Source organism: Tachysurus vachellii, chromosome 21 (assembly GCF_030014155.1).
Source record: "Tachysurus vachellii isolate PV-2020 chromosome 21, HZAU_Pvac_v1, whole genome shotgun sequence".
Taxonomy (NCBI): domain Eukaryota; kingdom Metazoa; phylum Chordata; class Actinopteri; order Siluriformes; family Bagridae; genus Tachysurus; species Tachysurus vachellii.
Window position 1 is genome coordinate 14285582 of NC_083480.1, and position 20750 is coordinate 14306331.

The following is a 20750-nucleotide window of genomic DNA, read 5'->3' on the forward strand; positions in this document are numbered from 1 at the left end:
GGAGGAAGTGAAGAGGAGGAGGTGGTGGTGGTGGTGGAGGAGGAGGAGGAAAGGAACAAAAAAACACAAAGAAGAAAAACATCTGGAGCTCATTTGGACCCTGAGGGAAAAAGAGAAAGAGAATAAAAATACAGCAATAAAAAGGGTTTAAAAAACATTTTTAACTTTTTATTTGGTAGATTAAATACAACATATTCTAATAGCATAAATGTTGGCACCCCTATGGTTATTTGTCTGAACGTAGACAGCTCAGGTAGCAGCGAGCGGCATCTGGAGGTGTGTGTGGGGCGTGTACTTGTGTGTGTGTGTGTGTGTGTGTGTGTGTGCGTGTGTTTGCGCCTCCCTCATGTCTAGCAGACCGAGTAGGCTTCTGCAAAGCTCTCACTCGCCTGGTCCGTGGAGTTTTACCTAAAAAATCTGTTTTATACCGTGGAATAGTGTAAAGAAAGGGCTATAAACAAAATGTTTCCAACGGATTTGGTTTGTTTGCACCTATTTTTTACGCAAGACCTGCTGTTGTAAACGCTGACGGCTGTTCCTGTAGCTGCTCAAACCCCAGCTGAACTTTTTGTAGTGTTATTGGGGTTTTTTTTGTATGATTCATTGACTGAGTCGTTGTCGGGAATCAGAAAATCACTTGGAGTGAATTTTTCGATGACGAATGTGTAGTGTGTCCAGTGCGCTCTCGTTCTTCTCTGCGCCGGGCATCTCACATGGGGTGAGTGTATTTATATCAATCAAAGTGTTCTAATAAAATAATAGCATGTACGAAAGCTTGACTGATTTAATCATGAATCATGTATGTAAAACTATATTTTTTTTTCTATGATTCATTGTTGACAAACATCTGGATGGAAAATATCCTGTCTCCGTGTCTATACAATGTGCGCCTGCGTCTTTCATTACAGTATATAATATATACATGAATTATTCATAGAGATAATTGTTATTGGTAGGGAATAAGACATGCAAGTGTATGTACACATACAAAAACACATCTGTGTTTTATTAACTGGATTGTTAGGCTGTTGAATTGGCTGTACATTCTGTCAGTTTTATTTATTATAACCAGAGCGCGCATTTTTATGCCCTCTTGCGTAAACGCGCCGTTTTAATGTGTAACACGCCTGCAGTTAAACATCAACCGTGTAAAGGGGGTCTTTCTTATGTCCTTTTACTACACTTTGGTTATTGTAGTCACTCATTTGTCAACAGGAGGGATAGTGCACACACGCACACGCACACACACACACACACACACACGTACATAGCAGGGAGCTTCTCTACATTATGCAGTGTATGAATGACGCCCCCCTTCATCCCAGTGTTGGGAGTTTCGGGTATTTTCTCATCCGCAATGGTTTCATTGTTCCTAAAGGATGTATTAATAAGACAAAGGATCTATTCTACCTTTGTGTTAGGGTTAGAATGTGCTCTCGATGTGCTCCAATGCCCCCAAAGATATTTCTATACATGCAACAAATGTTAAATGCTGTTATTTAGGCATATAGAAAGACACCAATTTTGTAAAGCTGGGAGCTCTGGGTGTTGGCTGATACCTGATACTGATCTAAATCTGATGTCTTAATAACGTTTTTATGTTTTACTATATATTTAGACCTCATTTGGCTGATGCTTTTACCCCAAAATGACTTAAAAGCTTACATTTAAGAGTCTTCAGTATCACCACTTATGGTAATTTAGCAGAAGGAATTTGCACAAGTGCCCTGACCGCATGCCTGAAGTCATGTCTGATGTTTGCAGGACCCACGTCATAAAGTCTCGTAAAATCAAAGAATCTGTTTTGAAAATCCGGTCCGTTTCCCTATACCAGTGTTTCAGCATCTGATGTTGCAGCATCTGATGACCATCAGCTGGTTACATCCTTAGTTTTTATCCACTTTCCCAATGAGCAGCCAAAGCAGCAACAAAACCACACCTCCATGAATGCTGGTTAAATACGTGATACAGACTGTTTTGACGGGAACAACAATTGAATATTGTGAAATGAGACAGAGGAATGTTCATGCACCTTTGAGAGGTCAGGTGTCTTACTCTTTCTTTTCACCTCTGCTTATTTCTGTGTAAACTTTGTGTTGGCACAGTTGAGTACTGAAACACTGGGGTGGATGAAAATACTTTCAAGAGCTGGACAAAACACGTGACCTTGGATACACAGCGTTAATCCTTCTCCACTGGTACCCCGGCATGTCACGGAGTAGGAGAGTGTGAGAGGGCAGAGGAAGAGAGGGGGAGGTGTTCTTCTGGTACGAGATTCCTCTCTTTAGTTTACAGATAAGCTGATATGGAGGAGGAAATACTCATTTCATTGCTGAAAGGTGTTCATCCATCATTCCAAGCATTACAGACTCGGTTGGAGAATGTGTTTTTGTATGTGCAAAGTTGTATAGCCTTGTTTTTCTCACTTTTGTTTTTTCTGTAAAGATCTGGAGCTGATTTTTTTTTCTTTTAGAAACAATAAGCTCTATGCGATTAGAGAAGAGCAAACACCGAGATGTGATGATAAGAGCCGTTCAAAAGGCCAGCAGGACAAGAGAGGACAGATTGAAGCAAGGCAGAAATATCAGGTGTTGAATGAGGCTCTATTGATGGCCTGGGTGTCGTATTTAGGTGTCAGCAGGTCATTCTATGGTGTATTCTTTGGCTTAATATCTCAGGTCTACTGTCTGTGTTTGCTTATGTCACTCCATGCTTCATTAGAGCTAAATAAAGCCATCAGTGCCGTCTGTGCTGACTTTAGACAACGTTCTTTACACTCGCATTCACAGGCTTCGTCGACAGAAGCCCAGCTGTGGAGTACACTGTGGTGTGCCCTGTCCCCAAACTCCCAACACCACACAATCCTTTAGTCTGATTCCATTGAAACATCTGGGATTTTAGACAGAGGATCATTTTTTGTAAGTCACATATAATATCCTTAATGACACTACAGTGTTAATGTGACAGTGTGACCCACTGTTTTATTGTAACATCCTGACCTCTTCAGCTGTTCTCACACTCTTAGAAATAAATGAAAGATGAACTCTAAGAACACATATGGCGTTCAGATGATCTTTTGAAAGCTTGATGAAAAAAAAAACTCTATAACGGTGTTGTCTATTAGAGTAAGTAGAACATATTTAGCAAGCTTATCTATTTGCTTGATTTTTGATTCTTCTTAATTGTTTGGCTTCTTACAGGGGAAAGTTGTAGGATTGTACGTAAAACCTCTAACAGTTCCTCCAAAAGAACAAATTGTAGAACCCTTAAAAGTAAGAAAAATGATTGCTAACGGTTCCTTAGGGGTTCTTTTAACAGTTTGTTGACACCTAAAGATGGGCGTCGTGTAACACTGGCATAAAACATGTTAGTGTTCTCTGAAGGTTCCACCAAAGAAACAAACTAATGTGAATAATGTAAATAATTCAGGGTTCTTAGTTTGACTTGTATCCCTGTCCAATAAGAAAACACTGTTGTCAGCTTTGACATGGAACCCCAAAGGAATTCCCCCGAAAAAGACAATCTGATCATCTGTTAAGGATTTCTAAATTTAGTTTGTGTAGAAAAAATGGGTTTCTTAATAGTTTTTAGAATAGTTACGTGGTTTTAGCTACCTACAGTACAGTGTGTTTACTGTACCTGTGTCACTGATTAAGAACCATTTTGTTAGAGGGTTCTACATGAAGGTTCCTCAAGTAAAAGTGTTAACCTGCTTTAAGTACTTACAATGTAGATATACCCAATACAAGATGAAACATTCGGCAAGGAAAAAATCATTAGGATGTAGTGATTATATGTCAGTTAGCATGTTACGATTTGAAAAACAACAATAAAACAGTAGCCACTTTGCTACTTGCTACTATTTACTAGTGCAGTTGTGGAAACAAACAAATATTTTATCTTGACCTGAAGTGTTTAGATTTAGATGGTCTTTATATTGATCCTCAGAGGAAACAGAGTTTTTTTGATTTATACTGTTTCTTTGTCATGTACAGTATCAGCTCTTACACTAAGTAAATATGTCATAACAAATGTGAAGATTGCTTACTGTTCTCATGTTTATCAAGGTCACGTATGATGTGTTTCCTGTATATTTCGATCGCGATGCTGTTTGGCTGAAGTCGGCACAAAGTTTAGAAATCTGATTAATAAGCATTAATAAGGCAAAATTAGCGAGCACTTATGAATATCCATACGAATCAGTCAGGGTTGCACATCATGCATGATAAATGCAGCATCTCATAAAAAGATTCATCACAGTATTATATTATTTTTATATCATTATCACCATATCATTATCAACTCTTTCGCACGGACGTGGGAATGGTAAATGCTCCATACAGTATTAACGCTATGAAAACTGTGTTATTGTTGGTGAAATTTTCTCTGAGGAGGTTTTTTTAGCGTTTTGGGAAGTCTCCAGTGTCAGAGCTGTACGTTTAAAAGAGGATGTTGCAGGAAGGAGTGTTTCTATCTACAGTACTGGGCACGATAACAGAAAATTAAATGTAACTGTAACAGGAGGGAACGTCTGATTGATAGTTTAGGAATAAATAAAAATTGTGACCATGATGTAAGATCATAAAACCTCATGATGCCTGGGTGGTAACAGAACAGTTGGTGGTTATTCTCCTCCAACATCATGTCCTGACTTGTTTTATTAAATGACAAAACTAGAGCCCTAATGATTAATTAATGAACTACTAGTTGCATTGTACCTTAAATGGCTGTGTTCTAACTTAACTAATTTCAGTTCTTAGAGTTAGGACTTCTCACCCTGACTTTCGGGTGTAGTTCACGGCTTGTTTGGTTACTAATTAAGGATTTCTTGTTAAGGATTTCCCTGTATTTGTGTCACTGGGTCAACACCAGACTTGAGATAATGGTGTTTGATTAAGGTGAATGTAAATGTAAATAAGAAAAATGATTAACCAGTAGTAAACACAGTGGCAAATATTTGTTGGTTACTTGCTGTGCGTAGTCTGTTTCCGAGAAGTCGATTCGACAAGCTTAGGCTATGCATTTAAGTTAACCTGAAAACATCACAGAATTCAGACACTTTCAGTCTGGTCACATTCTGAATCACAGTTACTGAAAGTGGTTGTAAAGGACCACAAGCGTTTGTTAACCTGCATTTCAACTTTTCCCTGAAAGCACACAGTTCAAGAGGGAGCTTTGGTTCTTGTGATCAGGTTTGTCCGAAGTCACATGGTGTAACCACTTATTTTCGTGAAAAAAAATCCCTTCAAATAGTGCATGAGAAAGAAAGCTAAATAAACAGGCGAATAAATAAACATATGTACGAGCGAACGGAAGAATAAACAAACGGAGGAGGCGTGCAGTGGTGGGAACTGGAAGTGTGGGATTCTTGGGCTTGGCCACACGAGAAGTTAAAGGCGGAGCCATGTGACATTGGGCGGGGCTAAATCCCCCCACACACACCTCCCCGCACACTCTCTCTCACTCTCTCTCTCGCTCTCTCTCACTCTCTCTCTTACTCTCTCTCTCTCTGACTATCTTGTTCAGGCCCAAAAATCTCAGTCAGTCCTATGAGAAATTTGGAAACGAAAGAAACATAAATCCTATAATGCAGTTATACAGTAATCAATGTCCAGTACACAAAGGTAATTGATATGCTGTGAAGCTGCAGCGACCTGTAAAAGCACAGCAGCGCGATATATCATCTCTGACAGAACCGGTGGACGTTTTTACATGATATTAATTGTCAGCAGTGGTGCAAGAACCATTAGGCTTTGATGGTTTTGAGCCAGCATGCATGTCTGGACTGAGAAACACTTTTTTCCATGGGTGTGGCAGCTGCAGCGAAATAAACGCCTTCTGTTTCGCGAGGCTGCTGTTTAGCAAGTTACAACTCACAGCCGGCAGCGTGGCGCTCTCAAACGTCTGTGCCAAGAAATGGGTGTGTTCCAGAAAAAAAACGCCAGAAACAGCCTCATCTCAAGCACCGTTTTCTTACAAAAGCGCACGAACGGCCTGTCACTCCTATCAGTCTCTCCTATCAGTCTCCTGCTGTCCAGCTAACGCGCCTGTCTTATAAACAGTAGTGTACGCTCATTTAGCAAAGGGACCATTGAAAACGCATCCCCAAATTTATGCTGTATACAGTACAGACACCCAGGGCAATTTGTCTGGCTTCCGCAGACAGATGTAACCCAGGCACCATGGGGAAAACTTTATAAATATTTACGGAACAGGGATCCGGCTAAGGAAAAACTTTCGCCATTTTAGGATAGGACACATTTTTACTCATGAGAAAAAGGGGAGAGCCTTCAATGGTCTCCTGCTGTCTCTGCAGTTCACGGCATTATTACAGTAGTTCAGTTATTCGTGGTGAAAAAATAAACTTTGATCTTGTAGTTCATATTGGCTTCCTGCCATGGTTCTATTTGTAATCTTCACTGATAATGAAGTGCTTGTTGTAATGTTCTCAAAAGGAATAAGCAAAAAGAATCATGAGAGTTGACAAATGGTTGGTTAAGGGATATTTGGATATAGATACTGGACAAAATAAACATATAAACATCAGCAGAACTCTATGATCTTCAATACTTTAAGTGTTTTATGGTTGTAACCTTCTTTGAAAAAAAAAAGAAACACCCGCTCTAGACTTCTACATACAATCCTTAGTGATTCCTTAAAAAGAACAAACTTAAGAGCCCCTTTATTGAACAACGGTTCCTTAAGGGTTTTTTTTTGAGGTTTGTTATATGGTTCTGTATTACACGAGAATCAATTAAGGTTAGAAGTGTTATTCTAATCATTTATAACAAATAGATAGAGCAGATGTTTTTGCTTGGTTCTACTATCTAATAGAGAATTACTTTCTTATGTGTTTCTATAGTGTCGTGCTGCTGTTTTGGGCTAATGCATCTGGAAATTAAAAAAAATAAATAAATAAAATTTTCGTTAACATTGTTTACTGAACTTCTGGAATAACACAGGTCACAGTGCAATCAGCAACAGAAAGCTGTGCATCAACGCAACTTTATATGAACTTAGGGATGATAACAGGTGCTCTTGATCCGTTAACAATATTATCACAGAAGCATGCCCTGCGATGGGTTGGCACTCCATCCAGGGTGTATCCTGCCTTGATGCCCGATGACGCCTGAGATAGGCACAGGCTCCCCGTGACCCGAGGTAGTTCGGATAAGCGGTAGAAAATGAATGAATGAATGAATCACAGAAGCACAACCTTACATTATATACGAAGTACTTCGTAGCTGTTAACCAATAACATAATTATACATACTTATATAGTTTATATAATATATACATACATACTTACATACTTATATAGTTTATACTTATATAGTTTATATACATACTTATATAGTTTATACTTATATAGTTTATATACATACTTATATAGTTTATACTTATATAGTTTATATACATACTTATATAGTTTATACTTATATAGTTTATATACATGCTTATATAGTTTATACTTATATAGTTTATATGCATACTTATATAGTTTATACTTTTTTATTATTTTATTATTTTATTTTATTTTTTTGCCTTTTTTTATACTTTTTATTCTAATACCGGACAGTTGCATAAAACATTTCACTGCATGTCGTACCCTGTATGTATGTGTATGTGACAAATAAATTTGATTTGATTTGATAAGAAACTGGAACACAACATGGGGCTAAAAGACGTTCTCTTTACTGCAATATAAAGCATCCAAGAGCACCTCTAAAAGAAACCGGAACAAACTGAAGAAGGATTAAAATAAACTGGAGACATGGTGTTCTTAGGATACATGGAGACATGGTGTTCTAACAAGGGTTCTTAGGATACATTCTGGGAAATCTAAATGGATTCCACTTGTATTTGTCTTACACCATCTTTTTATGGTGCTACATATAACATCAGATAAATCACCAAAAGGATAAAACTGAATATTTCAGGGTGTAAGTGTATAATTTGTAACTGTGACTGATGTCGGTTGAAGATCTCTGTTGTTTTTTGCTGTTTTTTGAGTTGATAAGAGTGTTGAAACTGAAGGGAGTCTGATGTCTACTACAAAATAACGGTTGACCTTCTGTTAAATTTCGTAACAGGAACAAAAGTCTCACACTGGGCCACACAGATGGATTCAAATATCATGCTTTTTTAGTTTTTGGATATTTTTGAGTGAGTCATCAGAAATGAATGTCAAATGCTCACAGTTCTCTATTTTAACGTTTAAAATGTTCAAAACAATCAACGGTTTGTGTTACAAAGTTAAGCATCATGCACTGTGACAACTTGCCATCTGTGTGACCACAGTTTTGCAGTTTGAGGGAAGGAAAAACAGGTGCAATCTTTACACTAGCATAAAAAATATGCTTTGCGTCTGGTTTTTTCCCACACTGTGATAATGATCTCTACTTTCCTGGCCACAAAGAGGCTTGGAAACTCTCTCTGGAGTTGCTGAAGTATGAAGGAATAAAGCATTTTCTGATAAATTTGTGGCTCTAGCATGCGCTCTAGCTGACCCTGGTGTTTGTGGTTGAAGCCTGTCTGTGGCTTTGAGGATCAACTGCAGCGGTTTTAGTGCAGAAAGGCCTGAGCAGGTAAAGTGGAAAAGGGGGCACATGTGGGTCTGCATGTGCCCCTCCTCCCATCTTCTCAGTGCATTGTTTCTACTCCATGCTTTTGTTTGTGCAGCTGGAGAAGCTAGTGCAGATCCCTCCTGTTGGGTTGCAGAAAGAGAAGAAAAAGTTGGATGTTTCATGAACCGTTCCTGAGAGAGCTGGGGGTTTTTCCAGAGAAGAGACTTTCTTTCTGATGTGTCTCTGTCGAGCACGGTCCTTTCAGCTCAGCCCTCTGTGATGGGATTAGACCCATCCGCATGGTAATGAGAAGTCATGAATGTCCATGGGGCAGTTGAAGATGGATCCTGTGCTTTTTAACATGAGAATGAACAGGCTCTCGGTTTTGTGTTCTTCTGAGACATTGTTGCCGTTGACTTGTGTGGCCTAATCGCTGCATAGTCGCGTGTTGAAACAGGAGATTAAAGATTACGAAATGTTTTTATGTGGCCTTTGCAGTTGCCAGATGTGACTACAATGGATTTGCATAAAATCGTTTTAATGCTTGTGAATAAAATGTTTCAGTGTGGAAATAACCGCACCTGTATATTAATACGAGTAATGACTTTTTCTATACGTGTGTGTGCGTGTGAAAGCTTTCTTGTGAATGCAGTGCACACCAAAGTTCACAGTGGCAAACTCATGGGTCACTGATAAGATGTACGCACAGTGATAAGAACCAAAAATACACATGCGTTGATGTGAACGGGTTTAGACAAAAGGATTCTGCTGCTTCTTAAACATACAGCGAGTCATTCGTTAAAATTCCAACATATTTAAGCTCCTTTTAAAAATTCCAGCTGGTTCATTTGCTCACATTTTTGTTAAACTCCCAGGACCTGTTGATGGGTCCAGAATTAACATTCTTCACTCTTTTTACGTGCATATCGTTCCTATTACTTTAACTGCTGTTGCTAAATAACTTGCAGCAGGGGTTCTGCAGACAGGGGCCTCCTAAACTGTAAAATAAATTCCACAGACCCCGTCAGTACAGATTTAATTGATTTAATGTGTACAATTAGTATATTTGTTCTCATCTATTAGTGGAATAGAGCTTTCAGTTCCTGATAGAACGCATTAAAGCCGTCATTAGCCAAACAGTCTGTTAAAAGTAAGAAATCAATAATAACTATAATAACCATGATAAGGTGGGTCCACTACTGGCTTTGCTCTTGGTTTTATTTCCTATTTATGTACAGATTTTCTCTGTTTAGCTCATTATTCAAGTTTTCTATTTATACCCTCATGCTCCTAGTTGTGAAGTCCATTCGTTTCCATCTTTTTGTGTTTCCTGTATGTGAGGTGACCGTAGCTATGGACTGGTAATGATTTGCTACTAAATTATTTAAAGAACGCTCCTCTGCATCCTGCTCCTGATCACACTTTACACTAGTTAATGAATAAAAAAGACTTGAGGTCAGTATTCGAATAAAGCCAGCTGGGAGCTTATAGAGTTACAAGATGTTCCTGTTGTTCTTGGTCTCTATTTTCTCTATCAGAAAATAGCACCGTTGCGTCTAAACAGACGTCCATGCGGAATTTAGTAGCAGCTTAACTAAGTGAAAGATTCACGTTTTTTACACTGATGCTAATATACATCATCTTGTTCTGATTATACAGTCACACTCTGTTTCTCAGAAGTCTAATCTCTTCACCGGTATCACTCAGCTGGTTGTCAGCTGACATATTTAAAGCTCTGTAGAGATAAGATCTGCAGACAGAGAGCTGCACAGTTCTCAATCTGCCGTCTTATTATACTCTTTGTGTTAAAACCGGTCTCTGTAAAGCAGGACTGTCTGAATTTGATCTGTTTTCAGATCCGTAGTATGAACTGAATCCCGCTCTAACCACACCCAGTGTGAAAGTTAAATGCAATAATGGGGACTTTTCTCAGGAAGGACACAAAGGTGCCCAAATCCTTTAAGTTTCCTTTGGGGAGCACGGTATGTATCACTCACTAACAACACAAAGATCCATCTGGGTGTAAATCATTAAAGCTGTTTAAAAACATGAATACATGATCAATTGTTATGTAGACCATCTGAGACAAACACAACTGCTAACACTACACTATAACCTCAGATGAGAAAAAGTTGTTTGTGTTGTTAGCAGCATAATTATCACAATGTGTTTTGGGATCTCTTTCCTGCCAATTTGCTCACAATTTTAGTTAAAACCATAAATTTCCAGCACCCGTGGATCAGAAATTGTAAAAAAAAAAAAAGGTAACGTAAAGTTTAATGATGTTAAAATCCCTGGTCGAAAGCAGCTGTTTTATACTGTCTACATGACACGAGTTTAAGGTTAAAGAGCAGGATTAGTGCGACGGTCCAAAATTCTCATTATACCAAAATCGCTGTTGAATTCTCAATTCTGATTGGTCAGGAATCAGCAGGCTATATTCATTCGTTTAACTTAATCCTTTCTCCTGTGTGGTGGATCATGGTGCCGTTTTCTCTGAGAAGACGTTTACTATCACGTCTTTGTGCTTTGTAACTTTCTAACTGTCCATGTTGTGTATCTGTGTTTTTACATGAGTGGATGAACCTAGAGAAGAAGTCGATGGTTCACATTTTCACTGGAATATCATTGTTGACTTGTAAGTTTGTTGTTTTATTAAGAATACATGTCAACGCAAGCAAAGGTAAAAAAAAAAGAATACGTCGGATTCGACTCATTTTTCTCTTCTAAAATAGATAAACGAGTGCTGTTTTTGTTTTGCATCAATTTTCAGCAAAGTATAAGAGATATAGTTCATGCTGTTATCAGTCACTCAGTAGAACTAGGTGCTTTCAGACCATGAGGGCGCCCGGATGTACACTCTTCCTCTCCTCCTCTGTCTCATGTTGATAAAGCAGGTGAATATTATAAAACATGAATAGAATGAGTATACAGACAAAGTGGAACTAGTCTACGGCTGTCAAACAAGCATGGCCCTTTATTAACGGATGTGCCGATGGGTGTAGGAGTGTGTGAGTGTGAGAAAGTCACAGTTGATAGAAATTTGAAAGGTTGCTCAGAGTTAGTACTCTGCATCTCAGGGTCAAATCACCAATGCAACAATATGAGTATGAAGGAACTTTCAGTTCTTGTTGGCTGAAGGAAAAAGTACTGAAGACAAAAGCGACTCTTGTCTTGTCTAGACGTACTCAAAACGAGACATGAAATAAGGAAGTCATGTGACTTTACAACTAATGGGATTGTGTGTTGGGTGAAGTGAAGGTCTTGCATGGAGGTATGTTTAGAACAGATCTTCTTCTGCTGCTGTCGGCTTTGATCTTAGAAATGAGGTTTAATGTCGGTCTAGTGTGTGTGTGTGTGTGTGTGATGGAGACTAGATATAGCAGATAAAAGCGAATGAAGAAGTGCAATGACTGCATTGACTGCCTCTCATCCCATGAGACATATAATGGAACTGTCAATCACCACGGCTGCTGACCATCGTTACACACCATTGTCTCAATTTTCCTGTCTCTTTACACCAACATGCCAAAAACTTGCAACAACAAAAACAACCGCAATAAACAAACCACAAAAGAAATACACAAGTGGGTGCCCAAGTGTGCCTGCATTCACGTATGAAAGCCTGAAGCCAGTGCAAAAATTAGTTTTCACCGGTTTGACAATTAATCTACACATGTACAGAAAAATAAAAAAGGATGCCACTTTAAAAGTCTGCATCTTTCTATCTGATTGTGATGTAAATATTCCTTGATAATGCTCTACTATCTCAGCCGTTTGTCTTTATAACAGACATTCTCTGACCACTTTCACATCCTCGAAAAAGCTTTCAAATCCTCTTTGTTTTATATATGTATATTCTTTAACCTCTAGTTCTTTATTACTTGAACGCTAATGGGGGATTTTTACTCACACATAAAGCTGTAGGTCCAGAGTTTTGCAATCGTCTGTCTAAGACATCACGAATAAAGCGCTGACTTATCGTACCGCTTATTTACCATCAACTCTAAGAGGAAATTGTGGCTTAACTGAAACTTCAACATACCCCGAAAAAGATGAAGAGTAAAATTAACAAAAATGGTTTAGTAACATTGTCGGTATCTTACACTTAATATACACTTAATACCAAGGTATTATTATACAGTTCTCCTTAAAAGATGAGTGTATGTGTGTGCCTGCATAGTACACATAGGTGTGTGTTTGTCAGTGTGTGTGTGTGTGGGTGGCAATATTAATATTTATTTCTGAGTTTCTGATAACTTATTTTCAGCTTGTATATGTGTGTACATGTGAGTTTGTCAGGATGTGTTTTGTGTGTGGGAGAGAGTTTGTGTGTGTGTGTGTGTGTGTGTGTGTTTGTGTGTATGTGTGTGCGTTTGTGACAGAGAGAGAGTGAGTGACACCTTTTTTTAAGTATGCTATCACTAAGCTAAACTCTGTGAATTGTGTGTGTGTGGGTGTGTGTGTGTGGGTGTGTGTGGGTGTGTGTGTGTGTGTGTGTGTGTGTTTGTGACAGGGAGAGAGTGAGTGACACCTTTTTTAAGTATGCTATCACTAAGCTAAACTCTGTGAATTGTGTGTGTGTGGGTGTGTGTGTGTGGGTGCGTGTGGGTGTGTGTGTGTGTGTGTGTGTGTGTTTGTGACAGGGAGAGAGTGAGTGACACCTTTTTTAAGTATGCTATCACTAAGCTAAACTCTGTGAATTGTGTGAGTGTGTGTGTATGTGAGTGTGTGAGTGCGTGTGCTCAGCTCTTTAGTCTGTGTGTATTATCAGCATGTGTGTTAGCTTTCAGCCATGTCCTCCTGATGAGAGATGTCAAAAATGAAGAGAAGAGTTAAAGAGCAATGCTATCTTATATCCTTGATGTTATTTGCTACATTTCCCATTATCTAGATACTTTCTCTCCATCTTTTCCTCTCTCTTTATCGTCCAACGCACAAGTCACATCAGGACCGAGCTTATCGTTATATCGTTTATACACAATACTATAAAAACGCTGCTTCTGAATAAAGTACGTCAAGTGTATAAAGAGAACGATAAACAACGTTCCGGTAAACCAAGTACACCACAATACAGGAAACACACAGGAGAGCAGCAATGCATAGACAACATGCACAGCGGGAGACGAATAGAGAAATATAGCATGCAGATTATCTTGTACAGAAAAAATGTACAGAATAATCAGATAACTGAAAAAAATTCAAACAACAAACTTCAAGCCGTGACACGTTAGGTAAGATATTCATCCGATTAACAGCGTATACGGAGAATAGCCGGATTACTGAGGATCCTGTAATGGCGTTAATTGGATATCAGGTATTGCGGTATGGTGTTTAATGAGTGCTTGAAGAGAATTTTAGAAACACTGCTTTTACATCCAGTTACCTGAAAATAACTGACGGCTGAGACACAGGATGCGACCGAGCAGACAGGATGCTCAAGAGCGGTGGTGTAGAAGTGCCGGGATTTGACGTTCTGTTAACACCTTAACCACAGGTTTACCACGTGTACTTGTATAATTTGATAATAACAGAGAAAAGTCAGAGTTTGATTATTCACTTCTAAATAGACGTGTGTACCGCTATAGCTTGTTTGCAGTTTCCTGATTTATTTTCCATAATACCAAGTAAGTGGCCTATTGTGCACTTATCTTCATAAACACAAAACAAACTCAGATTTCTATTCAGAATTCCATTTATTTGCAGGTTCTATTCTAAACATATACAAGGTTTTTATCGCTTCTGTCTTTGCGGTTAATTAGCAGCTGCTACATGCTGAAAACAATCCTGTATGTAGAAATAAAGAAAAAATTGGGATGTAAAAATCGAATTTTATTTTTGCTGAATTTGCCATTTAAAAGGTTTCACAGTGATGAAATATCATCTATACATCCAGTCTTTAAATATCCAGCTGTTTGTGCAAGACCTGCATGATAACAAGAACGATAAAATGAGGAAATATGAAATAATCTGCTTCACTGTATACTTTATCACTCTCATCACTCTCAAACCCCAGCTTTACTGTAATATTAAATAAGTAGTCAATAGAATTCAAAGCTTAATTCGAGGAATTTGTGAAGGAAGTGGAAAGAACGCACACCTCAACTCTCACCTTGTTTTTCTCAACATGGTTTTTCTCGTGAAATATGTGAACCTCGGTGCGTAATTTGCAACTCAGTCCCTCCAGGATGTCTGATATTCAAAGAAGCTTTGAGATTTTGTAAAACTAGCACAGATTTGTCGAAGATTCGGCCCGAAAGGTGTCATGTGAGATCGTCACGACAGCACGCATTGAGACAAAGCCCTCTTCCATTAATGTTTGTCGAATATGAGTACAGCTGTCATGGACAGTCGTTACCTAAGTTTTGTGTCTTTACTGGTAGGTGTTTTAAATGAAGAATCATTTGCTTGCGAATTTGCCAGTTTGAGTCGTTTTCTGAAAGTTGTTTCACAAATATTTGAAAAAGATGCAGCAAAATCAAGCTTTTTTGGGAACAATCACACAAATCACCACAGAATCCTGGAGGGACTGCAACATACCAGTCCATAGGTTTCTATACAAGGTCATGATAATCTATTTAAGTAGTTGCTTTGAATAAACACACACACACAAACACACCTTTCTATTCTGAAATTTTTCTTTTGAAACTTTTGAAACTTTCTCCACAGCTTCATTGAACGCTATTAAACCTCAGTCAGTAAACATCTGAATATTACAGCCATTAACTTTTAGTGTTTTTCTAATAAAGCACATAAAACGTTCAGCTGTGATGCTGTGATTTATCTTTCTCAAGGTTTATGACTATACGTCGCAACCCAGTCTCACGGCAGATCGTGACACAGTCATAGTCATGACATCGTATCGTGTGACATCGTACTGAATTATCAAGCACACTTTCGTGTTTGTGTTTGAAGAAAGATGAGGACATCATTAAAAGAGAATCGGCGGTGGGTCATCGGGTAGTTTTAGCGAAAGATGCTTCCTATTGAAATACATTAGATTGAAAGTCGTGCTGAGTGACACAAAAAAAAAAGGAAATTCGTGTCCACGAACACGAATCAATAGATTAAATTTCGTGTCTATGTCACGAACTGCCGTGAGACTGGGTTATATGTTGTTGTGAAAGAGCTCACTTGTATCACAGCGTACAAAAATTTATATCTCAATTTGGGAACCCAACGTATGGAAGTACAAGCATCCAATCCAATTGTATTGATCAAATATATACTGTATAAAGACTCTTTTTAAGTCCTACACAAACTTCTGTTGAGTCCAGGTATCACGCCACAGAGTGCCTAGCATCTAGTGTGCATTAGCAGACTAGGAAGAGCAGAATATATCAGATTACTGGAATACTTAATAATCTGATTACTGAACTAAAATCCAGGTGTCTTGAAATTCAATAATAGCCAAAATTGGATATCAGATGACCCAGTGTGTTGTTTAATGAACGTTTGAACAATGGCGACTGCTGAAATCAGATATGTAGGCCTAATGTATTATTAGTGAGCATTTAAACGCACTTGCTGATGTCTAACCGTGGCCCCAGTATGGCGTCAGTCAGGCAGAAGTGAAAGAGCACTCACTTCAAACCTTTATACTATCTGAACTCTTCTCTCGTGGCCTGATATAAATAGCCGAAGGTTAAAGGTCATGACAGAAAGCTGCTTCATTTAGCCTATTGCATCAAGGCTAGTCCATGTACAGCCATCATGTGAGATGGTGTGTGTGTTCGTGTGTGTGTGTGTGTGTGTGTGTGTGTGTGTGTGTGTGTGTGTGTGTGTGTGCGTGTGTGTGTGTGCGTGCGTGCATGTGTGTATTGATAATGAACAAAATTAGATATGCAGCAGTTTCTGCTCTGCTAAGAGTGCTAGACGAACACAGCGGATGGGAAAGAGACACTGAGCTAAACAACTCATTCTGTGGCCAATTTGCTGTGCTTGTTATGCATTTATTTCCCTGCACACGTCCTGTCTCTATAACTTCTCACCTTTATTTTTTTTTTTCAACCCAGGCTCCAGATCTCTTTTGATGACTGACTCAGATTCACCTTTATCGCCATTTACTGTGGGTAAACATGTACAAGAGATTTGTCCTGTTGCACTGGGGCATAGTAATGAGGCACAAAGGAATAAATATAAAGAATCTATAAGCTGTGAAAACTATGAGTATAAACATAAAACTAGAAAAAATAATGAAGAGAATATGAATATAGACATTAACTGTATAATAGTTCAGAATGTGCAGAAGTGGAAACTATAGGAAGTTGAGTCGCTTGTGAGTCTGTGTGTGTGTGTGTGTGTAGAAAAAAATGGCAGTCATGTAGAGGATGCATTGTAAATAACATTTGCTGAAATGTGTGTGAGGCTTTTGGGAAACTCTGTATATGTTAGATTAGGTATGAACTGTTCCCATTAATCACATTTTATTTGTATATGATTGAAAACACAATTTACCTGCATACAAACATATAATTTTTGACCCAATACCAAGCCTGTATTCTCTCGTATGAGTTAAAATGTTATTATGATGCTGTAGACAAACCTTGAATATTTCATTTGCTACACAATGAGACTGCAAGGTTCCTAATTGTACATAAAGGAATAAAACAATTAATATAGTCTGAAACGGGGTGGTGTGATGCAGCACGATGGAAAATCCACACTATAACCACATTACTATGATGTTGATTCATTTCCAGCACAGGACATCCTGAAGTGCTTTGTTTCTCTTATACTATAGTAACTGTCCAATGAGATCATATTCAGAATGCTTTTTTTAATCAGTTTAGCTATAAGTTTCAAGTTTGTTCCTGTTACCGCTCACATTTCAAGGTGCAAAGAAACCCCAAAGCTCAACATCTTAAAGAAAATGCTTACTGTTACAAAGCACTGGTGCTGACACTGAAGACTATATTTATATGTGTGGGTGCGCGTGTGTATGTGTGTGTGTGCAGTTCCTATGCAAACAGTTCTTTCTTAGAACAGCTGTCAAAGTTGCTGATATAGAAAAGCAAAAAAAAAAACATTTTCAGAGAATTCAACAAAGCTGTTGTGTAAAACTGATGTATTTTGTAACACTGACATAAACAACTGGTCTACATTGTTTTATTCAGATTTCTCCTTATCTCTGAATTAGGCTTAATCAAAACCTGGAAAAAAAACCTCATGCATGTCAGCAGAAAATGAAAGGTCATTATAATCATTAGTGTGCTCAAGCTTTGGCAATATTAGATCGGTACAATGCAAACAATATATTGTGCATCACTAGTTTTATATATATATATATATATAGTATATATATAGTATTGTGTAAGTGAGGGAAAGTATTTGGGGCAGGTCAGTAGAGAGGTGTGAATGAATGACAGTGGCCTGATAGTGTGATCAGGAGTGTTATGGCCTTGGAGCTTGAGAGCACTGCGGTCTATCAGCTCAGCTGAAGTCATACAGATTCACTCATGACTCCCTCTATGGCCTTGTCCTTCACATGGAATTTTTTTTCTCTGCTTCCCGTGCCTCTCTCTCTCTCTCTCTCTCTCTCTCTCTCTCTCTCCCTCTCTCTCTCTCTCTCTCTCATGCTCTTCTCAGCTCCCTTATCTGCTACATTACGTAGATTGAATCAATAGTATTTCCTCTGACAGTGTACTATCTATGAAAGCTCAGTTTTTAGCTGCTTCATGCTTCTGTTACATTCTTCTTTGTAACATAGTCTCTTGTTTGGAGTCAGGATATAAATCTCAGGTTCCATGGTGCTAAATCTTTTCTGTGTATGAGATTTGTGGCCGCTTGTTCTTTTATATGTATTGCTGCATACTGTATGTGACAGCAGTCGTGCTGAGCTTTGTGGCTTTTCAAAGTCAGTGAGGTGAAAAGGATGTGGACGTGATGATATGGGTAAGTAAAGTATAGAAGAAGGATGAAGGTTGACTTTTCACACCCTAAAGAGCTGAAACAGCACACACTGACAGGCCCATTAGCGTGAGAGAAGTCATTACGCAACCACATGTTGTACAGAGACGGCTGAGTAGGAGGAAGGCCCGACTTAACCATATGCATGTACGCACATGCACATGCTCACAGATTAGTGCTGCCAGAAATGACTTCACATTATTTGTACTTTCAGATTAAAATGTTCAGAGGCGAATGAAAAAAAATCATTGCTTCATTCAAGTGATTCTACTTTAAAATGTTAAAATCACAGTATGTCTAGATGACACAATTTCTCCTAATATTGTTCTAGGAAATTAGTAAATATTGTTTGTTAAAATATGATTTATGGTTAATCTTTTTCAACACTATTTATCAAAGATTCAAAAAGTGATGGGGATTATTTTTCTATCTGAAACGTACGGTGAAATCTACACAGTGTATTTAAAATAAATCATTTTTAAAGTACATCATTGACATGATTGTTAGCATACATGTACTGGTTTCTTTGCTGTAATAACTCTCACATTAACACCTACTAGTCTTACTGTGTCTTTGGATTCATTCATTCATTTTCTACCGCTTATCCGAACTACCTCGGGTCACGGGGAGCCTGTGCCTATCTCAGGCGTCATCGGGCATCAAGGCCTAATTGCACTAATGATATTTTATTGTATAGCATTCATTCATTCATTCATTTTCAGTGCATGCTTTTTCATCGTCAGGGTCACATGGATCTGAGCTTAAATGTTTGGACGACAGTTTATCGACGAGCACCGTGCAGACACACAGTCAAACATTCTCTAGGAGCAATTTCTCAAAGCCAGTTCACCTAAAGGCACGTTTTTGTAGGTGGTGAAAACACACGTACATGCAGAACTACACAGGCAGTATTTGTGTGAAATGTTATACAGTATGGGTTAGAGTTAGTGGCGTGGTTTGTGTTTATACCTTTACCATTTTTGTGACATGATCTGTGTCAGTATAATAATCAAATGCATTTTTAATACATTTAAACATAGCTTAAGATTTTATCCAAGGCCTTTATCCATTTGGTGTTTCATCAGAGCTAGTCCAGTGAGTAATAATTAATTGTTGCCTGCTCAAGAAGATGTGAATCAGCGTGTGGTCAGGAATAGCGCAGTAATGATTACATTTTTTTATGTATGCCAGTGTGTTTGATGCCTTGTTGTGGCTTTTACTTTTATAAAATGCTGCATACGTGCTTTAGTTTCTCACTTTTACTCATGAAGGTGATAATTAAGGCTATCAGGTGTTGCTAAGTAATAATTACCCAAAGCTTTTGTGCAGTTGTCAGGAGCCTGTGTGTAAAGCAGCGTCCATATTGAGGCCACGATTCAGGTTTCACGACTTGTTGGACTCAGTCATGATAATAGGTAACACAAATACGGTTTCTGTGCTGTAGCTGTGCATTACGTAACATGGTGCCAGTTTGGCTCACATTCTCAATTCTCAAAAATCAGTAGCACAGGGAACAGACCACAAAGTGCAAAAGTCTGCCATGATGTGGTTTTTCTACCTGCTAGCTTTTTCTCTAGTGCTTTTTTTTCTTCTGTTGAAATTAGCTTCCTGTCCTGGAAGCCTCTAAAAAGAGTGTCCTCTCTCTCTCTCTCTCTCTCTCTCTCTCTCTCTCTCTCTCTCTCTCTCTGTCTCTCTCTCTCTCTCTCTCTCTCTCTCTCACACACACACATCCACGCACATGCACACAGACACACACACACACCTACACACATGCTCTTTTTCTCTTCTGCAGTTAAACAGGATGTTAGTTCTGTCAGCACGCTAACTTCCTTTGGCCTTTTTATAGCTCTGGTGGCAGGTTTTAACTCACGCACGCAACCCAAGATCAAGACGTTTGCAAATTTGAAAAGGAAAAATGAATAAATCGTTTCTTTGTGAGTCCTTTGCAATTCTGTTATTTGCCATTATTACTACATACATGTGGTGTCATTGAGATCAAGAGCTTTATTACGATAAAAACTAGAAAACACTGGCAGCCATTGACGTAAGCACATGTTACAAAGTAGAAGTGAGTAACAGATACAGTTACAAAACATCATTCAGATAGAGATGTTAGGAGTGCGTGTTTGTGTGTGTGGATGCGTGTGTGTGTGTGTTTGTGTGTGTTTGCATGTGTGTGAGTGAGTATGTGTAGTAGTAGTAGTAGCATTTATTGTCACTGGTCACAGGTACCCATCGAAATTAGCCATCAATAAAATGTGTGTGCGTGTTTGT

The 20750-nt window shown here is 38.5% G+C and overlaps 1 protein-coding gene across 2 annotated transcripts in view; it reads left to right on the forward strand.

Annotated features, from left to right (window-relative positions):
• The first annotated feature begins 354 nt into the window (after positions 1–354).
• The window catches only part of s1pr2 (sphingosine-1-phosphate receptor 2), a 28868-nt gene continuing 8472 nt past the window's right edge, over positions 355–20750 (forward strand). Inside the window, exon 1 of one of the 2 annotated variants that reach the window (XM_060897568.1) lies at positions 355–718. The gene's annotated coding sequence lies outside the window, so the exon portion shown is untranslated. Of the gene's footprint in view, positions 719–1970; positions 2268–20750 lie in introns of those variants that run through there. The other variant, XM_060897569.1, reaches the window with a different exon arrangement.